We start from the raw sequence: 17,265 nt of genomic DNA, 5'->3' as shown, positions 1-17,265 counted from the left end.
CTTCTCTAGTAAAATTTCTAAAAGTCAGGGCCATTCAAGACAACTGACCACCCTCAAGCCATACCAGAATGGTAGGATCAAAGGGAACACTGCCTTTTAAATCAATGGAAGTGTAAACTGTATATTTTACAACTATACTTATTTACTGTAGACAGTTGCTTTAGACCACTTAAGATATTAAGAGCTGTGAATGAAGACAGAACACATGGACGCTCAGAGAATTCAGTAACACAAATTACGTTAAACAAGTATATTACAGATTTACAAAACCAAACCTGAAACAGTAGTTTAAATATTAAGCGCACAAGGATAAAGCCTTTATCTTCCAACCAGCTTCACAAATAAATATTTGGCATGCTACCTCAGAAATTCTTCAGTTTTTGAGTTCCTATTCCACTGAAGTGTTTCTCAAAAATCCCATACATAATTATGATTTATATAGTACAAAATGCATGCCAAACACTTTACAAAAGATCAACAGATCTCTGCCAGAAGCCACTTAAAATAATTTTTATTTAATAATCCATGTAAAAAGATTTTACAACTTCTTGGAAAACTGCTGAAGGGAACTGGAAAGACTCACCAATGAGTCAATCCCTTATGGAAATTATGCTTCTTGTTCCAGTGCACTAACTCATGTATGTCTACTCAGAAGTCAATCTCAATGACTTCAACAAGACTTACAAGTGAGTATGTATAGGATTACTGCCTGAGAGATCTGAAGGATGGGGAAATATACCCGTGGAAGCCTGATTTAAAACAAGAAAACCTACCCAATAGAATGAAGGTTAACGCTCAAGCATTCTTCTGAAACAAAGAAGCTTAGGGTAAAGTTTCAAAACAAGCAAATGATTCCTTATAAGAAACAAAAGCAATTTCAAGAAGGACCGATGAGTTTATCTGAAGGAGATAAATGTGGCACACAAACGTATCACCATTATATAAAAATGCAGAATATGATCAAATGTTTACAACTTACAGGGGAAGAAATACAGGAGGGGAAATTATCAAGGTTTCCACATGCATCATTTGATAGATGGCACAGAATCTTGAAAAACGTATCAGGTTTTCCAAAGTAATAAAAATAAAATGAAGCAAATTTTTAGGTTGTACAGACATTTTTACCCAGAGGGAGGGGTTTTCTGCCTTTGAGACTCCCTCAAATTATTCTCCTGCTTCCTCTCCCCTGCCCCATACTCTGGCTCCTGGTCTCCCCATTGACTCCCCTCTTCCACCAACCCCAGCATCTGTTTCACAGAACCTCACCGATTGCTGGCCCCTTCCCCGGACTCATCCTCCTGTTCCCCGGCCTCCTCTGCCTCTCCCCGCCCCCCCCCCCCGACTCCTGCCTGCCCCTGACAAAATGCATAAGGCAAAAAGCATAGGCTTTTACAAACTGTGGAACACTTAATGCTCAGAAATGATCTTCATGGATGCTGAAACTTACATCCTGATGAATTAGATATACGCTTTGAGGTGATTCATGTCATTAGCTACATTGATGGAACAGATATTTCTAAGATGTGGGGACGTTTCATACAATGAAAGCACTGTGTATCATATCCTTGTGGGTAATAGCTTTTGACATGAGGGAGGTTTTCTTGGGGGGGGGGAGAGACAAAGATGTGTATTAAACCATTTCATCCTGGCATATGGGTTATTATTCCTTTTATAAAACATGGTTTCACATTGCTGCATTATGCTTTACTATATTATCTATTGTTTATTAAGTTTCCCCTGGGCCATAAAAAGTATCATTATGATGTATTTTCTTGTGGACACATACAAGATCGTGTCTCTTACTTCTTACACACATAATCATTTTCAGAAGCGTTTGCTCGAATTATTAAATCTTGCTGGAAGATAATGGAATCAAGCTACAGCAAATTTCCTAAATGTTATTATCACATGTGTTGTAATTAAACAGTCTGATTCACAATGCCTTAAAATAAAGTAAAAATGGTGCTTGCAATCCACATTTTATCCTTTGTAAACCGCTTAGAGGTTTCGTTTACAACTAAGTGGTATGAAACTATTGTTAAGTAAACAGTTTTTGCAATCCACTTTTTTATGGGGGCACAATAGCAGTACATGCTTTGCAGCCAATAAAAATTCATTTCCAATTAAGAGTTCACAGAATAAAATTGGTCAAATAAATAATGAGTTAATGAAATGTCTTCTTTTGTGATGGTGACCATCATGTTATTACTAGTAAGATCCACACAAAAGAATGACACGATGGATATTATACAATTATATAAGTTTGTGAATTGAATTAAACTCTCTGTGTACACTGATAACTAATTTTGCTATTAAATGGCTCATTTACCCTGAGTGGTGCAAAACTTTCGAGAATAAGACCCTACTTTGTCAGATGTGTGAAGTGGTTTCCTGAATAGGTATATATACATCCTGACAACAAAGGAAAGAAGAAATTATTTCCCTCCCATCCCCTTGCCAAAGGTCAGAAAGTCAAGAAATTTAAGAGAGTCAGCGGCAGACACATCACAGTACTATGCATACCACAAGTGAACACAAAACCCAATCAGCATGGATATGACCGTTGCCAAATAGCAGCCACTGGAGCTGAATTATTTCCAGAGTAGTAGTGATAAGTTTGTTGTTGCAAAGATATTTAAGTCTTAGGGGACATTTAAGCCTGTTATGGCATAAGCTTTCATGTCCCACTGTCCACCTTTTGGATACACTTATTTGATTATGTTTATAAACCTCATCATATAAATCCCAGATCTTACAATGAACTAGTTAACCCTAAAAACATCATTCAAATCAGTGTTCGAAACTCCTATTGTTCTAGGCACATTTTGCGAAAGGGAATTTCACTGGTGCAGGCAGTTTCTGAGTTCTGGGCGCAGTAAGATTTCAGATTAAAACTGCACAGTGGAAGGAAAGGAGGACCTTTTTCTGACTCCCCACATCCAGCTACTTTCTGAAGCCTAGATAAGAGACCCTCTTCAGAATATTACAGGGTGGGCAGGGGAAGGACTAGACCATGTGAAAAATGAACATAATATTTTATTTCAGTAGACAGAAAGGGGTTTATTAGGTCCCGAGACATTGGCATATTTATATGTCAATGTTAACACCCTGAAGCAAATAGATAACCAGATTCTTTGCGACCCGTGTTACAGAGTCCGACCTAGTTGTGCGACTCAATGCTCTGACAGTCACACTCATGCATGAAGTGTTATCCTAAATTGGCAGGTATATAGAAAGAGAGGAAGAAAATGTAAGCAGTGAGGTCAGAGGGAAGTAAAACGCAAAAAGTACAGACTGTGATAACTACATTAAATCTTAAATGTCTGCAAAATAATTACAGTCAGTGCCAAGAATCAGATGCCAGGAATCATGAGCTAAGAGTCAGACACAGTGGAGACTCTTGTTGCCTAGGCAAAGTTCCAGCCTTACATATGGAAGCCTTCATGGTTCTCCCAGGTAGGAGGAGACAAGGGCTGGCCTAGTTGGGCACAGTTGCTTAACAGCCTAGAAACAACCATGGAATATCTGGTCCAAGGCCTGCAATGTATGTGCCTTTATGAATTATTACATGATCCACATTCACACGCCAGTAGTCTTCAAAAATAGAAACCACAGCCTGAGCATGGCAATCCAAGTCAATTTTGTACATGCCTGGTCCAGAAACAGATACAAACTTTAAAAATGTTGTCGTACAAAGGATTTTAAGAAAACAAAGTCCAGCCCAGGAGTATAGCAAAGGCTGATAGCACCAGCCTATGCAAACCACTAGTATGACTTAGTCCAAGGCAGTTTCTTACTGTTTTCCAAGCATGGGGTTTTTTTGTCCTCGCTTTGGTGGAACCGCACCAGTGAAGATTATGTATAAGAACAATAAAAAGTGTCATAAACAAAATGAAGCACACACTGGGAGGAGCCAAAAGAAACTAACTTTTCCTTCAGTTATTACAGAGAAAACATATAACACTGGACAACTGATTGTTTGACTTTAAGGAGATAATAGGAGATCTGACTACATTTACTGCTGTCATCTCATGTCAAATGCCAGAAGCAATTAGCTATTTTAAGCCACTTAGCCTGTGAAAAACACAAACCATTGTTAAAATGTTTTTTTCAAAAACAGCACAGCAAAACCCTCCAGCGGTAAAAACAATAAAATGGCCAGGAAAAGCCTGGTGCGTTACCTAGCTGCATGTAGTTTGATGCTACACTCTGAATGTTAAGGTTTCTATTACACAAAATTCCTAAAATGGGTAATCCAAAGAAATGAAAACACTTGTTATGTTCAATGTCTTAGTTACTTGTCTGAGCCATGCTGAAAATGAGTAATTAGTCACTCCACAGTCAAGATAACATGATCTGGGGCACAAGACATCTATGGAACCCTTCCTCATCTTTCATATTTTCACCTCTGTAAGACCTTAAAAGGCCTTTAAAATAAAATAATACTAATAAAGACCTTTGATGATTTTGCATATGAATTCTTCTCATAGTTGCCATGCCTCTTAAGATATTGTAGGTGATAACAGTGCCTATTAATACAGCATCACTGAGTTGTACATAAACAAGAGCGTTCAAGGTCTATGTCAGCATTACACATACACACATGGGGTAACATACACAATAGCAACAAACCAACAGATGTCTTACACATAAGCAACATTAGATTCGTGGGGGGGGGGGGGAGACTTTTCAACTCCAGGTGGACAAACATGGGAAGTATCAGAAGGATACACAGGGAGGCTAGCTCTTGCACTCAGGCAAACAAGGTTACTGAACTCTGACCAATAAGAACAAAAGAATTGGTTAGCCATCAGGCTCCTGTCCGAAAACAAAACAACAATAACTCCCGCTGGAAAGTAAGGAAGAGAGATTGAATCAGGCTAACAGCAGCACAGGCTCAGCAGCAAGCACAAGGTCCAGAATCAATTTTCCAATGTAAATGAATAAAGCAAGAGGTTCTTAACTGTATGGAAGCTGCAAAGATGTCCTGAGCATGTCCATTCCCTCAAGCTTTTAAAGATGAGAACTCATGAGACTCTTTTGCCCTATGGTTTTGCTGTGTGTGTACATGTCTGTTCCTGCTGGGCAGGTGCATCTCATTCCACTTAGCAAGGTGGCCCAGTTATTGGTGACAAGACTCTGCCAGGGCCCCTCTGCCCACAGCTCTGCTGCCATCTCCTCCTGCTCATCCCTTCCCTCTGACTGGTCCTCCCCCCCTCCTTGCATTCCAGCAAAAGGGGCAGTGGAGAGAGCCAGCAGATCTTCTTCTGTCTTTCTGACATCTAGAGTCTCCTCCCTCCACCCCTGGATGCCAGTCTTCCAGCCCCCCATCTGTTCCTTCTCCTTCCTCCTCTTCCATTTGGGATTGCCAAATGTTAGATACTGGTGGAGTCAAGGGGCTCATGAAATCAACTGACCGGTCAATTTTGTGAAATAATGGTCCAATATTAATAATCAATCAATCAATCAATCAATCAATCCATATTATATCAATTGATATCAATGTAAAGTGTTGATTTTACTAGGACAAGAAAAATATAATCAAATGGATTGATATTTGTGCTCATCACAAAAAATGAAGGAGCCCACTGTTTTTGTGAAACTTAGAAATGAAATAAAGTATAATTTGCTAACAATATTAGATAAGGGTTCTATAAATAATAATTCAGTGAACAATTCTCTTTGCCTTTTATCAAGGTTAGCTTGGGGTAACAAATGGAATTAAAATTTCTTTATGAAAGGAACACCCATTATTTGAAACACCTGATCACATGGAGAAAGTACTCCCTGAATTCCACAGCAAACAAGGTAAAAGTCATGGAAAGTCCAAAGCAGTAACTTTTCTGGTAGCAAAATTCCTGAAGTTTTAGCAGATGGTCAGCAAGGTAATTTTCACTGTGCTGCTAGGTTTGCCACCAACTGTTGCAAGAGCTAGGGGGCAATCTCCCCTTACGGGGCCCTTAATTAAATAAAAAAGTTAAATTTCCACCTACCATGGTCAAACTATAGGCAATCTGTTGACTATAAATGATCAACAAATTCAGTGGCATGCCAGTTTAGGCTACTAGCATACAATGAATCCAAGATTTAGGTGAACAGTTTGCAAGCAAAGCAAGAAAGTTCCAAGATCCAGGCAAGAAAGTTCCAAGATCCAGACATGCAAGGGATCAGGAGACAGAGTAACCCAGAGCCAACCCAAATCAACCTGGGAGGCAAAAACAACAGCCCAACCCAATTAAACCTTTGGAGAGACATCTAGAACCATCTGTTACAGAACCTGCTTGATTTTTCACAGCAGCCAGTTGGTCAGCAATCAACACATTTGTTTCACACCTGTTGATCATTGACCAACTGGCTGCTGTGAAAAAATCAGGCAGGCTCCATAACAGATGAATATAGAAATAATTTCCCTCCCACCCAAATATACCGTAGCTCCAGAGAGAAAGGCATCACATAGTGGCTGGCAGGCTGCAGACTCACAGGGTGCTGAAGGTTAAAGTGACCCCATAATGCCATGTTGAAATGGTTTCGTCATTCTTCATGTTTACAGATAATTTAGCCTCCACCCTGCCCCCAATTTCTGTGAAATAGGGAGCACAGAAGGTGAAATGGCAAGGGTGTGCATAGCAGAAGGGAGATTAGAAATGCTTGCTGCACAATAATTTGTCTATTTTCTGCAGACAAATTACACATTCTCCTTAATATCACTAGAAATGGTACTGGGGTCAACAGAAACCCACAAGCTTACCAAACCCCTTTATAAATCTGAATTATTTACGTATTTTTTCCAGTTAGGTTGGAAACACTCCCACGCCCATAAGACTGACCATTTTGCACAATACGTACTAACTGGCTGTTGGGTCACTGTGACTTCAACTGCATATGTATGTTTACAAGTTACCTGCATGTTCACCTTAGCAAGTTGCCAGACACAGGCTGTGTCTACATTCTTGTCTACAAGGGTCACCGTTTCTGTGTGCACTTTTGCACTTTCAATATTATGCCTCCATAATCTATCTTGATATTTCCTATATCCATACTAGCGTGTGGGATTTGATGGGATTCATTTGTGCTGTCTGCTGCCCTCTCCCATCAAGATGTTCTGGAAATCTGAGGACTGTTAAGTGTATGTGTGCAGGTATCTGCTTAGCTGTGTGAGCAACGTTAAAACATTTTGGAGGTTTTGTTTTATTTTATTTTCCAAAGTAGCAGATTTGTATGAAAAAGTAGGATAATAACAACGATAATAATAAAACAGTGCTTTTTCTCTGGGAGGACGCAGGGGTACACATACCCCTAAACATTTTGTGAATCTCTGTACTTTTGTCCATTTACTGTATTTCTTTTTCCCAATTTGCACTATAAAATGGTGATTTTCTTGAGTCAAAATGAGAGTACCCTAAACATTTTTTTTTAGAAAAAAGCACTGATAATAAATATATGTGTTCCAAAACCAGGTGCCCACAAATAATCCGGTATCTGTTTACCTTTTCAGGCACACCCACAGAGAGAGAGAGAGAGAGAGATCAAATTTGCACGAAAGGTCAGAAAAAATAATTATTTTAAAATGTGTGTGTTGCACCAAGCCAAGGAGCCTGAGGTCCCTTGTGGGCTTACATGGAGGTATCTGCTTACCTGTGCCAGAACACTTTTCTTATTTATTTCTGAAATACAGGTTTTCTGATACACTAGATCTGCATAAAAGAACAGTAAAATAATAATAATTGTGTGGTTTACCCCAAGCCAGGCAAGGATTTGGCATGAGGCTGCAGCTTCCTTTCCCTCCTGTATCTTCTAGGGCAAATTTTATTTTTAATTTTAATACAGCTGTTTTGTGCAAGAACCCTTTTGCACAAATCAGGTGTTTTAAATATAAAAATACCACAAATGTGCCTTCAGCAACAACCAGGCTGCATCCTTCCCTTTGGGCTGATGGAAAGAAAATGGAAGTAGTGGGTGTAGCAACAGACAGCAGCTAGCAGAATGTCACCACACATGTGGAAAAAGAAATCCAGACCACACAATGTGCCTCAGGGCATCCGCAATTGGGCAAGATGCAATTTTATATGGATTTTCTTCAGATTCTTACCAAATCAGAGAAATCTGAATCTGGAGGAGGGCGGGTATGGGCTGCCAACTGGATGAGGAAGATGTTGTGTGGACACCACACACACACACAACGCACAAGCGGCTTCAAATCCACAGTGCGGATGAGCTCTTAATGGCAACTATCTGACAAAGACCTTCAATGTGACCCCTTTCCTCTGTTAACAGAAATATTTGCATAGTGCATTATTTTTATTTCTTTAGGTAATTTATATATTGCTTCAAGCTTCAAAGAAATCTCTAAGCAGTTTATAATATTGTAAAATATTACCAGTAATTCACAACACATGATAATTGCACATATATAATTGTAAGGGACCACAAGGGTCATTCATTCATTCATTCATTCATTCATTCATTCATTTACAATACCGCCCTATACCCAAAGGTCTCAGGGCGGTTCATATAAAATATCAAAAACATAAAATCAAAACAAAACCAACAACCCAATTAAAAAAACCCCAAAGAGCAAAGCATTTTAAAAAAAGGTATAGGGTGTAGATCAAGTCAGGCAAAGGCCTGGTTGAAAAGGAACGTTTTTGCCTGGCGCCTAAAGGTGTACAGTGAAGGCACCAAGCAAACTTCCCTGGGGAGAGCATTCCACAGGCGGGGAGCCACTGCAGAGAAGGACCGCTCTCGTGTTGCCACCCTCCTGATCTCTCGTGGAGGAGGCACACAAAGGAGGGCCTCAGAAGATGTTCTCAGGGTCCAGGTAGGTTCATTTGCATGATATAATTGACCCCACTGTTTTTTAAACGCATACACTATTTGTTTTATGTTTTAAAAACATGATCATTTACATCACACTCACCATACCTGCTGGTGTATGTACACAGTGAGATTGTTGACTGATTATTTTTGTGCAACTATATTGTTTTATTGGAAATGGGAAGTTCTCAATGAAAGCATGATTTATACATTTTTAACATGTAATTGCATGATAACTTCTGCCAGCTATTTTATTTGTATGGCTTCCTTAGGGTGCATTTAGTTTAAAGACTGGACTGATACAGTCAATTATTCTATCAAGGGAGGGCTAAATCAGCCTGGCAATTTCAATTTATGTACACATTCTGGAATTGCTGGACATCAGCTTCAAAAGCACCAGGGTTTCAGATCAATGAAAATTACTAGCAGAGTCTGGAGTTGTTCAATAAAAAGTTGTTGCTGTTTTTTAAAGGTAATTATTTTATATCGAGATTATGAAGTCAAACTTATTTATGGAAAGTGCTTTTTATAATTTTAAGATGACTAACCTATTACTCCAGAAATAGCTTTCAATCCACAAAACAGGTTCAATGGGTAACTAGCAATATTTTATGAGACAATATTTTTTCAGCTGCATGAAAACTATGGCTAATACTAGTTCTTCAGCTGGTCCCTGGCATTCGTTCCTTAGCCTCACTACACTCAGAAACCTAACAAAAATATTTCCTAATCTGCTCTACACTTTTTTTTCTATCTTAAACATACATAACCTTAAGGGAAAAAGTAAATCAAAGAATATTCCCTTCAACCCCAAAAGACCACTTGAATGCATAGAAGTGGCAATTGTGGCACCAGGAATCATGAGGGGAGGTGCTGCCACCCACAGCATTCAAATGCCCTGGCCAGTTTACTACACACTTTCAAACCCAGTGCATGTAACAGGGTAGATGTACCAGAAATACTATAAGGGAAACTGTAAGAGCACACATTATAATTAAGCCTATGAACACATTATACCTATATTATGCACAGCTATGTGGGAGCAAAGCACTCTCTTTGAATTCACACAATTACTGAGTGGGTACACACAATCCTAGTTTTATTTTCCAGGTACTACAGCATTAGGCAACACAAATAAGTACGTAGGTGGACCACATTTAGGTTCTGCTGATATTTTCACCTGCAATTCAGATCTTTTTCCTACTGAAGAAAGAACAGCTGCACTGAAAATATGCAGGCACATTTGGGAATGGAGCCAAATTCAACACAAAGATGTCACAATGTTTGCAGTAGATTAGCATTTAATATACACAAGGTGATCTGTGCAGAAATATTGAACAGGAACAATGTAGCAAGGCAACAAATATGGTTTTAGGACTAACCAAGACAGAGAACATGCCCCTTTTAATGTCATCAATCCACCATAAAGATGTCTTTAATTTTTTAGCGCCCCAATGCAAAATTTTATTAGCTATTTCCATCTTATGAGAAATGCAAGGTAGTTTATAGAAGAGGCAAGAGGAAATTCTTCTTAAGATGGTACTTGCCATCTGCAGTTTTTACAAGTACTTGTACTCAAAATAATAGGCTTTTAAAACGATTTATCAGGAGCACCATTCAGCTGATTAAAAACCATTTTTTAAAAAAATAATCAATTAAGCATTGGAGCCCTAACAACAATTTCTTTCAATATAATCAAGAGAGAAGCCTAATTATTTGATAACATGCTGCTATGGAATTGAAGAACTACCGGTACCTTTATATCACAAGCCACAAACAATGCAAGAATAAGGTATCCAACTAAAATACATAGAGATCATCAGGTCAAACAAAGAGCACTTTCTGAACAGCCCTGCTAATGAGGATATTTTCATGCCGTGTCCCAATATGAGACAATTAAGACAAGAGTTAACATGCTACACTAAACCGTCTCACATTCCTGAATGAGAAGGAATGAGCCACAATGAGCCTTGAGCTCGTGAGCTCCCCCAGGGTCCTTTCTCACAGCTGAGGAAATGAAGTTTTAATTTAAAACAAGCCAATTTCAAACCATGGCTATTGAGGCTGGCTGGCTTTAAACTAACCATAGTTTGTGTTGCCCATAGTTCACAGTTTGGATCACACAGGAAACTGTGGCTAACTAAAAGCAAAAGCTTTCAATTACCTCCTCCCAGCTTTTGTGGGATTATGTGACCCTGAGGCTCGCTGTAGCTACTTCCTGACATGTGTGCACCAATCTTGCACAGTCTACAAACACGCAAACTAGTATATAGCTACTGACTGTCTATCAGAATATAATATGGCTTTTTCTTTTTTTTGCAGTCAGCATTTGTTATAAAGTGAAATCTAGGACTGTATGGGAAGAATGAGATGTGCCCATAGACAACAAATTAGCCTCCACTTTTGCAGTAACTAAGAACAGCAACCCAAATGTCATCAGAAGAGAGCAATTCTGTATGACACAATTAGAAACACATTCAAAGAAGCTGTTCCAGAAGGCGTTAACGTACCATGTGTATTAATAAGATGTATATTTCTCAGACCCAGCCTACTTTTGTGATTGTAATATGTTTTAACTGTTTTTAATGTTTCAGTTGAAATCATTGTGACTTTAGCGTAAAGAACAGGCTATATAAGTCATCATCATCACAGTGAAGGTGCTAAGCAATGCTATTCCATTTTTTGAGATTTAGATGTTTACAATGGAATTTGACAAAAATGGCAAAGAACATTTTCTGACCATGATTCTTTAAAGAAAAAAAGCACAAATCAAAATGGATAGGCGTATGACCCAATTAAATAAACCTTGGTTCTATCTGATTATATATTACTAAAGCAATAGTTTTTAAGCAGGAAGGTCAGCTAGTTCCATAAAGTCCATCATCTTCATCTGCCCTTCTTCCACAGTTGGTCGTTCTTGCGTTTTCCACTTCTTGGCCTAGTAAGATTTGAGCGGCAGTTGTGGCATACAAAAATAATTTAACATCCTTCTTGGGCAATTCCAAACCTGTTATTCCAAAAAGAAAGGCCTCTGGTTCCTTTATAAATGTATATTTCATCTTTTTTTTCAATTCATTATAAATCTTTTCCCAGAAGTCTTTCACCTTGGGGCAGGTCCACCACATGACAATACAGGGATCTCAACACATGGTCCCACACCCAATTTGAAACCATACTGGACCCTGCTTAGCTTTGAAAATGTGCCATCAATTATTTTTAATTTTGGCACCACTAGGAGGCTGTGCTAAGAGTGAAATATGTTAATTAGTAATAAAATCTATTAATATTTAATCAATTAAACCATTGATTTAAAAATGGGTTGGAATCAAGACACAAGATTTACCCACTCTGGAAGAATGGCAGATGAAGGAGATAGAGTACATGGAATTGGCAGAAATGACTGGCAGAATCCGAGACCAGGGAGAAGAGGCGGTGGAAGAAGAATGGAAAAAATTTAAAGACTATCTACAGAAATACTGTAAAATTAATGAATGTTAAAGGGATGTTGGATTGAAAACAAGTGGTGTTAGTTAAAAGATTAATAAGAATATGTAAATATGGATGACAATGGTGGAAAATATATATTTATTATAGGTTAAGATGTTGAGTAAGGATAAATGATAGAGGGTAAGGATTTGCTGAACTAAATATCTGAACTGGAATACAAAAAGGGAGGTGTGAGGAGGTCAAGAAACTAGTGAATGAAGTATAAGATATGAAAATACTAATCTTTTTTCTGTTTTCTTTTTTGGTGTTTTTTCTTCTTTTTTCTTCTATTCTGTTAACTGTTCTTTATTGTGTACCTCTATGTGTTTTGTTTTGTATTTTCTCATTTTTGTAGTTTTTTTGGTTTTTGTATTCTATGTTTAAATTTTGAAGCTTTTGATTGTTTATGAAACTTTAATAAATATTATAAAAAAAATAAAAATGGGTTGGAATCAATTTAATATAACCTATTACCCTGATTAAAAGAGGAGAGGCAACAATCCTGAGCAGCCAACCTTCCGGTGGGGCACCCCAGACACTCCCCCACACATATACACAAATACATGCATACACCCATACACAGCACACACAAACATATACACCCACATGCACACACTCACTTAGCTGCGCAGGATCCCCAACAAAGCACCCCTCCCTCTTTTCACTGCTGCTGAGCTATTTTCCAGTCTGCCTGGCATCAGGGTTAGAGAAGATCCACTGGGACAAGGGGTTAAACTTCCCCCTCTCATAATCCTTCCCTTAGTTGAGCAGGATGCAGCTGAACAGTGCCAAAGAATGTGCTGCCCATCTTGGAACCACTGCTTCATGGTATTCCAAGTGCCTTGAGGTAGTGGCTCCCAAGTAAGGAGGGTTACATTGCTCCTTGCCTTTTTCAGTCAGGGTGGGTGGGAGCAAGGAAACGTTTGGGGAGTTGCTGCTTCAAGGCTCCCCACACCTTGAGGCCAGTTCCAGCTTTCCTTGCCTTTACCTGCAGTACTAGTGGCAACACGCCTCTGAATACCAATCGCTGGCGATCGGGACGAGGAGAGTGCGAGAATGCTTGTATTCTGTACTGGGGTTTCCCACTAAATGCTGAAGTACGGTATGCTTTGGTCTAATTCAGCTGGATTCTTCTTATGCTCTTGCAGGAAAGGCAAGGGATAAGGAAAGCCTTTGAGAACTGCTGCTTTGAGCAGTAGCTAAAGGACAAGTTGGGGATCGTACTGCGATTTTAACTAAAAGCAGTCACAGTGGCTCTGAATTAGATCAGTACAGAGGTGCTGGGGGGAGATGGATTTAATCTTTCTCCCATGCCATTTCCCTAAATTCCCATCCACCTCCAGCTGCAGTCCCCAAAAGACCCTCCAGGTACCTTCTGAGTGAAGTGGCCAGACACACTTCTGATCGAAACAGGTTTCAGTGAATGGGCACAGCCACAAAGAAGACACCAATCTGTGGTTTTGCAGACTTCCTACGGCAAAAGAAAAATGCCTTCCCTACAGATTTAAGGGAATGAGGTGCTCTCAAATGGATGGTAGGCTCTAGATCTTTAAGAGATTTAAAGATACTATAATCATGAGTACATTGAATTGGGGCTGGAAGCCGGGTCGGGCCCATCCATGAGACAAAGTGAGCCGACAGCCTCAGGTGGCAGGACCCACAGGGGCAGCAGATCTGGCCTTTACAGAGGCCTCTTGGCAAATAGGAGGTGCTGCTATTCTCCTTTCACTGTTGTTCCCTCTTTAGATCTTTATTCGCATCTGGTTCCTGATGTAGAACTTCACTTATATCATCTTCCCTGACTTGGGGAGGGGGCGCAAATTTTTGTGGCTCACCTCAGGTGCCAAAATGTCTTGGGATAGCCTTTAATGGATGCATATATTATAGATAGTCATTGCAGTTGGGTCACGAGAGAAGTCTTGATGTTCCTTGAGGCAGGTCTGAACTTGCTGAAAGGTAGCATTCTGCACTAGGTGCAGCCTCCAAACATTATTCAATGGCATCCCCGTGTGCAACTGACATTACAGGAGTCAATATGTGGTGTTAACCAAAGAAGGTATGGCTGGGATCAGGTCCCTGTTAGAGAGAAATGACAGCTCAGGATACCATGGACAATTCAGGAGAAAAGTGTGGCACAGGAAACCCTTCTATGCAACTTCAAGGAAAGTATAACCTTGCCCAGGCAAGCAAAAAACTACAAACCTCTAGAGCTACACTGTCCTACCAACATAACCTGTTTTGTCCCAATTAGGCTTCAATTTCATCCCTCACTGATTCCGTATCATCTTCTAGCATTCATTCCAACACCCAGAATTTAACAAGAGTGAAAAAATGTAAGTGGGTGTCATCTACATGATGTCCCTAGATGTTCACAAACAAAATAGAAATATGAAGAAGTGAAGAGCAGTACTCTCTATCTAAAACCAGAATGACATTCACACGAACATTTTCAAGTACTTCTGAATAGCATTTCAATTTCCACTTGTTTCCCTGAATCCCCACCCGCATCTGCTCTGAAGGGTCCACCAAGTATCTGGAGTGTATCTGAGGGGCACAGTGAGAGCTGAAGGAGGGAGGAACCTTTTTTTTTGTCTGTTCCACTGATGGACAGATACAGAATTTCACCCTTTCATTTTTATTCTGGAGCAGACTTGACACAAACCCTTTTTTTAAAATGTGACCTTTAAAGCCATGACCTTTCACCACTGTATCTTGCAGAGATGCTTGCAGTTATAGCATGTGGCTTCTAGAAGCTATACTATACTACTCAGCATGGCCTCAACTAATGCAAGGCTAGGGGACAAACAGAACTCGCTCCTGTTATTGCAGACAAAAGACAGTATAATTAAATAAGAAAGGTTGACAGTGGGGAAATAGGCAACTGATTGACTTACATGCCAACCCTAGAATCAAGTTCTTTGTTTTATTTCTTATATATCCTTCTGTGAAGAATTTACAGCTGCCATGAACCATATCTAACAGAAGAGGATGGGGAGGGCACATCCACACAAATATTCAAATGGAAAGAAAGTTGTAGTGGAAATATGTAATATCACTATCCAAGCATTTGCTCTGAATTCCTTCAAGTCTCCCTGTTATGACACATGCTTAGGCAATGCAGTAACCAAACAATTTTAAATAAATATAAATTCAAATCAATAGCACTTCCATCTAAGCTACAATTTTGAGGTTCTTTCCTACAATGAGAGACTACATTTAAAATGTAGAACTAAAAGCAACATAGAAAAGCAATAAAAAGCACCTGATGAAAGGAAACAGCAGCAAATCAGAGCTCATTAGTTGCTGAAAACATAGGCTGGTAAAAATATACCAGCAAAACTCAAAAGCGGCAAGGGACAGATGAGACAAATATTAGATATACACATACTTTTTGGGGGGGGGAAATGAATCCCCAGAGACAAATTATCCCAGTCCTCCAGGAGGGTGGAGAAGAGAACAAACTTTAGCTCATTAGTTCACCACTTGGTAACATTTTCTTTTAGAATCTATTCTGGTTTTGCTGGTTATTCTAGTTTAGCTCCCTATCCCAAGTCCTGGGGCAAGCTAGAAGTTCAAATAATAACCAAGTACCATTGCCTTATCCCAAGCCTAATGGCACCCAACACATTCCTTTGGAACCACAACTCCCAAGATTGTACTAATGGGGCATTTAAAAAAAAAAACCTCAAGGAGAACAGAAGATGGAAAGCACTCTTTCATCTTCCCTATGAAAAAACTTAAAGAACATGTGCCTATCTCCACAAATGGCTGGGCCAGAAGAGATGGAAAACTCACTCAAAGTCTCATGAAATCATAGCAAGCCATTATTGTGCTTACTCTGTGGCAGTGATGAAGGTGGAAAAGCATTTATTTTCTGCTACCATTGTGTCCTCAAAGTGCTGGGTGTGTGTGCAGCATACAGAACATGCTGTATATTCCTTACCTGGTTTGCTACTTCTCCCACAACCAACCCTCCTCTTACACAGAACAACTGCAATTGGGGCTCTTCCTGCTCTCCCCTGCAAGCCAAGACCAACACAGCTGTCAGTCAGAGCAGCAGGGGCAAGGCTCTTTCGTGCCAGCAGTGCAAAGCTGGTGTTCTCAGGCAAGAAGAAAAAGATAGGGAGACCGACAGCAAGCAAAGCAGGACAGAGTAAACAGTTCACTTGTGGTTACAACAGCTGAATCCAGTCCAATAAGCCGCTACACACACACACACAACAGTTGTAGCTGTATAGGTCTGGAAATTATTATCATAACTGAACTACATCAGCTGCACTGGCTTTTGGGCCAGTTGTGGACTCAGTTCAAAGTGCTGTGTTGATCTTTAAACCCCTTTACAGCTTGGGACCAGGGTACCTGAAGGATGATCTATCTCCACATGTGGTTGTCCATCTTCAATGGAGGCAGTACTCCAGGTTCCCACCTCATCTGAGGAGATGGGTAGCTACCAGGGATAGGGTCTTCTTGTGGCAACAACCTGGATGCTGTCCACGCTTACTTCAATGTAATTTTTGCACCAGCCAAAGATCCCCCCCTCCAACCCTTTAATTTAATCAAGTTTTATCTCAGATTGGGCTACTACTTTACAGATGTTGATGCTTCTAGGGGTGTGTTTAATGTTTTTATTCTGCTTTTGATTTCTGTGTTGTAATCCCCCTTGGGAATTATTTTAAATGTGAAGTAGAAATTCTTATATTAAGTAAGTACAGCTGCATTGCAAATCCACTAACCCCATTAGAATTAAATAGGACTTCTGAGTAGATGTGGTTAGGATTGCATTGTAAGAAAGTAAAATGTCTAATCTAAAACATTTACGAAAATATCAAACAATCTTATATAGAGTCAGGCCACTGGTTAGTCTAGGCCCAGCCTAGTGTACAGCACACTCAAACTGGCAGCAACCCTTTAAAGTCTTTACAAGGCCTATTGAAAGACATCCTTTCTAAGCATGTGTCCCACCAG

At 39.7% G+C, this 17,265-nt stretch overlaps 1 protein-coding gene across 2 annotated transcripts in view; it reads right to left on the bottom strand.

Annotated features, from left to right (window-relative positions):
* The window catches only part of NDST2 (N-deacetylase and N-sulfotransferase 2), a 110,401-nt gene that overhangs the window by 91,391 nt on the left and 1,745 nt on the right, over positions 1–17,265 (bottom strand). Inside the window, exon 1 of one of the 2 annotated variants that reach the window (XM_081191602.1) lies at positions 7,636–7,660. The exons of the other annotated variant lie outside the window; for it this stretch is intronic. The gene's annotated coding sequence lies outside the window, so the exon portion shown is untranslated. Of the gene's footprint in view, positions 1–7,635; positions 7,661–17,265 lie in introns of those variants that run through there. 2 annotated transcript variants of the gene reach the window in all.

The sequence above is a fragment of the Podarcis bocagei genome (genome assembly GCF_964188305.1).
Source record: "Podarcis bocagei genome assembly, chromosome: 4".
In the NCBI taxonomy this organism is placed as follows: Eukaryota; Metazoa; Chordata; class Lepidosauria; order Squamata; family Lacertidae; genus Podarcis; species Podarcis bocagei.
Note: the sequence above shows the minus strand (reverse complement) of the source record. Positions and strands in the feature narration are given on the sequence as shown.